This window comes from Jaculus jaculus, chromosome 17, assembly GCF_020740685.1.
Source record: "Jaculus jaculus isolate mJacJac1 chromosome 17, mJacJac1.mat.Y.cur, whole genome shotgun sequence".
Taxonomy (NCBI): Eukaryota; Metazoa; Chordata; class Mammalia; order Rodentia; family Dipodidae; genus Jaculus; species Jaculus jaculus.
The window spans coordinates 60,027,720-60,032,163 of record NC_059118.1 but is presented as its reverse complement, the minus strand read 5'-3'; the positions used below and the strand labels follow the sequence as shown (position 1 = coordinate 60,032,163).

The 4,444-nt window shown below is 40.2% G+C and overlaps 1 pseudogene; it reads right to left on the bottom strand.

Annotated features, from left to right (window-relative positions):
• Window positions 1–3,594: 3,594 nt before the first annotated feature.
• On the bottom strand, window positions 3,595–4,152 carry LOC123455612 (annotated as a pseudogene).
• Between the last annotated feature and the right edge of the window lie 292 nt (window positions 4,153–4,444).

Here is a 4,444-nt window from a genome sequence, read left to right as displayed (position 1 = left end):
AAGGTAGTGCCTTAGTCACTGAGCCATCGCTCCAATCCTAACAGTTTTGATTGCTTTAAAGGAATAAAGCTTCCTTGTAAAGGATTCGTTGTGTGCCCACAGTGAAATGAATTGATTTTAGGAACTTCCCATATCAGTACAATGAAACACAATGTAAAATTATCACCTATATAACAGTCTTGTGAAAATTAATTCTAACTATAAAGAAACAAGTAAGTAAACCCTAGTTATAGAACATTCCCTCAAGACCCCAGCTTTTAAAAAATATGCCATCTAAGCCAGGCATGATGGCACATGTCTTTAATCCCAGCAATGGAGAGGCAGAGGTTGGAGGATTGCTGTGAGTTTGAGACCACACTGAGACTACATAGAGAATTCCAGGTCAGCCTGGGTGGGAGTGAGACCCTACCTCAAAAAAAACACAAATATATACATACATACATACACATGTTTGTGTGTGTACATACATATATATATATACACATATATGTATATATGTATGTATATGTATGTATATATGTATATGTATACACACACACACACACACATACATACATACCATCTAATTGCTGGAGAGATAGCTCAGCTGGAAAAGTGCTTGCCTTGAAATCATGAGGAGCGGAGTTTAATCCCCAGTAACCACATAAAAAAATAAAATAAATTAAGGCATTTGCTTACAAAGGCAAAGGACCTAGGTTCAATTCCCCAGGACCCATGTTAGCCTGATGCATCTGGAGTTCTTTTGCAGTTTTGGAGGCCCTGGCATGTCCATTCACTCTCTTGCTTTCTCTCCCTGTCAAGTAAATAAAAAAAAAAAAAAAAAAAAAAAAACTAGAGTGTTTTAAAAAATTCTGCTACCATGTTTTTAAAAAAATAAATACATAAAAAACATGTCATCTAAGACAAATAAAAGACAGGGAGGAAATTTACAAAAACACAAAACGACCTCAGAGTCTGGGATGTGGTGGTCACTGGTGGACGCGCACTTTGCACGGGAGGCTCACAGCGCCGCGCTGGGCACGACGGGCCGTGCCTGCTGTCCCGGCGACTTGAGAGGAGGAGCTCAAGGCCAGACTGGGCTACCCGGCAACAGCCTGTCTTAAAAGGAAGTCTAAAGGGCTGCTCAGATGGCTTAGCCGTTAAAGTGTTTGCCTGCAAAACCAAAGGACCCAGGTTCAGTTCTTCAGGACCCACGAAAGCCAGATGCAGAAAGGGGCCCATGCATCTGGAGTTCATCTCCAGTGGTTGGAGGCCCTGGGCACCCATTCTCTGTCTGCCTCTTCCTCTCTCTGTCACTCTCAAATAAGTTAATAAACAAAAAGAATTTTTAAAAAATATTTAAAGGCTTGGAAAATATTTTAAAAACTTCAACCATGAAGAGGGATATGGTAGCTCACATCTATAATTCCAGCATTTGAGAGGCTGAGGTAGGAGGATCACTGCAAGTTCAAGGCCAGCCTGGATTACAGGGTGGGTTCCAGTTTGGCCTGGGATAGAGTGAGAACCTGATTCAAAAAATACATAAATGAGAGCTGGAGAGATGGCTTAGCTCTTAAGGTGCATGCGTGCAAAACCTAAGGACCCCAGTTTGATTCTCCAGGTCCCACATAAGCCAGATGCACATGGTGGTGCATGCATCTGGAGTACATTTGAAGTGGCTAGAGACCCTGGCATGACCATTCTCTCTCTCTCTTTCACTCCCACTCTCTCTGTGTCTAATAAATAAATTAATAAATAAATAAATAAAATCCAAAAAAGAAGTTATTTGCAGTTAATTTACGTGTAGTTGGTACTTGATAAATTTATTTGAATAAATAATAATGTTGAAGTTTAATAAAAAATTAAAATTCTTTCTAAAATCAATCTTTACAAATGAACAAATAGGGGCGTGAGAGATTGCTTAGTGGTTAAGGAGCTTGTCTGCAAACCTAATGACATGGATTTCGTTCAGTTCCCCAGTACCCATGTAAATACAGATGCCCAAAATGGTGCAGGTGTCTAGAGTGATTTGCAGCAGCTGGAGGCCCTGGTGTGCCCATTCTCTCTCTTTCTATAGCTTGGTCTCCCTCTGAAAATAAATGAATAAATAAATAAAAATTTAAAAACTAGACTCAGAGAGCCAGCTGTGGTGCCTCACGCCTGTCATCCCAGCATTCGGGAGGCTGAGGTATCACCTTGCCTTCAAGAATCACCTTGCATTCAAGGCCAGCCTGGCTCTAGAGAGAATTCCAGATCTGCTTGGGCTACAGTGAAACTCTGCCTCTAAAACCAAAAAGAGGGTCTGGAGATATGGCTTGGTAGTTAAGGAATTTGCCTGTGAAGCCTCAGGACTCAAGTTCAATTCCCAGGACTCATGTAAGCCAGATATGGACAAGGGGCACATGGGTCTGGAGTTCATTTGCAGTGGCTAGAGGCCCTGGTGTGCCCATTCTCTCAGTCTCTCTCTCTTCCGTATCTCCCTGCTTGCAAATACATAAATAATTTTTTTTAAAAAAAAGACAGGGCTGTTGAGAGATTCAGCAGTTAAGGCACTTTCCTGCAAAGCCTTATGGCCTGGTTTCAATTCCCCAGTCCCCATGTAAAGCCAGATGAACAAGGTAGTCCATGTGTCTGGAGTTCATTCGCAGTAGCTGGAGGCCCAGAGCACTCATTTTCTCTCTCTCTCCTTGCAAATAAATAAAAATTAAAAAAACAAAAATATGGGCTAGAGAGATGGCTTAGCAGTTAAGGAACTTGTCTGCAAAGCCTAATCACCCAGGTTCAGTTTCCCAGTGCCCACATGAATCCAAATTCATGCAAATAAATATCATTTACGGCAGATGGAGGCTCTGCAGTGCCCATTCTTTCTATCTTTCCCCTATCTGTCTCTGCTTGCAAATAAATAAAAATATTTTTAAAAACAAATATATAGTATAAAAAGTATATCCATATCTATCTATCTATCTATATTATAAACAAAGATACACTTAAGTAGTACAAATTTTTCTGCAGGCTCCGTGTGTATGAAGTAAATGAATTTCATGTGCAGTCTTGTGTCCCATCCCCAAATATCTCCTCATGTATATGCAAATATTACAAAATTAACAAAACAAACTAAACAGACTAAAGCTATTGGTTTAGGCATGGTGGTGCATGTCTTTAATCCCCGACCGAGGTAGGAGGATTGCTGTGAGTTCCAGGTAGCCTGGTCTAGAGAAAGAACCTACCTTGAAAAATCAATCAATCACTCAATCAATCAATCAATCACTGTGAAGTCTAGCCAGGCGTGGAGGCACATGCCTTTAATCCCAGCACTCGAGAGGCAGAGGTGGGAGGATAGCCAAGAGTTCCAGGCCACCCTGAGACTACACAGTGAATTCCAGGTCAGCCTGAGCTAGAGTGAAACTCTACCTTGGAAAACAAAAAACAAAACAAAACAAAAAAGAAAACCACTGTGAAGTCTAGAATACTTCTTGACCCAGGCATTTTTTTTAAATTTTTAATAAAACAACCTCACATTTATTGTTACACAGTAACAACATAAGGGCCATCTAAACACTATGAACAAATGTTTCAGAATTACACTATCAATAGAAGACACCCCCAAACAATCTTGTGTTCTCATCTTCTCACTTCTCATTTCTAGTTGGAAACACCTTGTAGCAAGGTAATATTATCTCCTTTCGACATGATCCGACCCAGTTGTTTCATGACTTTGTTTTAGAATGAATTTCTTCTGCATCATCTAACACGAGGTTCATGTACTCATCAAAACCAATAATACAACCCTCTATCTGCATATTCCCTTGCTCATAGAGCCACACCTGAATCCGAGATCTCCTTCCTTTTTAGTGGTTTTTCTTCAAACTCTCCAAATCTACCAAACACATCTTCTGACCTGGCTTAAAGTGACTGGCTTTTATATTGCAATGTTTCGGTGTAATCTCCAGTGTTCTATTATCAACACCAACAAAAGTAGTAAGACTCAAATGCCACGATAACGTCCACAGCTAATACTGTGAAATTAATAATTGAGTGCTTGCAAGACAATTCTATGCATGCCTTGAGCTCAGATATTCAGCTTTTAAATATATTTTGCAAGTATCTGAAGATCAAGTTGATGGGCTGCACCATCACCTTCTGCACCTTCTGGCCCTGGCCGTGGTACTCCATGGCAGAACCTGTCACAAAAACCGCACATATCCGCTCACCGCTGAGGAAAGCAACTCCAGAACCTCTTTTTTAAAAAATTTTTCTTTTTAAATTGCAGAGTGACCATCTTTGTGTGATGGACTTTGATTTAACATGAAGGTTGAATTTATGTCTAGACTGTTGTCTCCAAAACTTACAACTACCAACATTTCTTTCTGTGCCTAAACATTTCTCATGATTTCTCATGTTTTTAAGGCTTTTATGTGGGCCCTAGATATAAAATGTCATGTTAGAACTCACGTCCCTTCTTTTT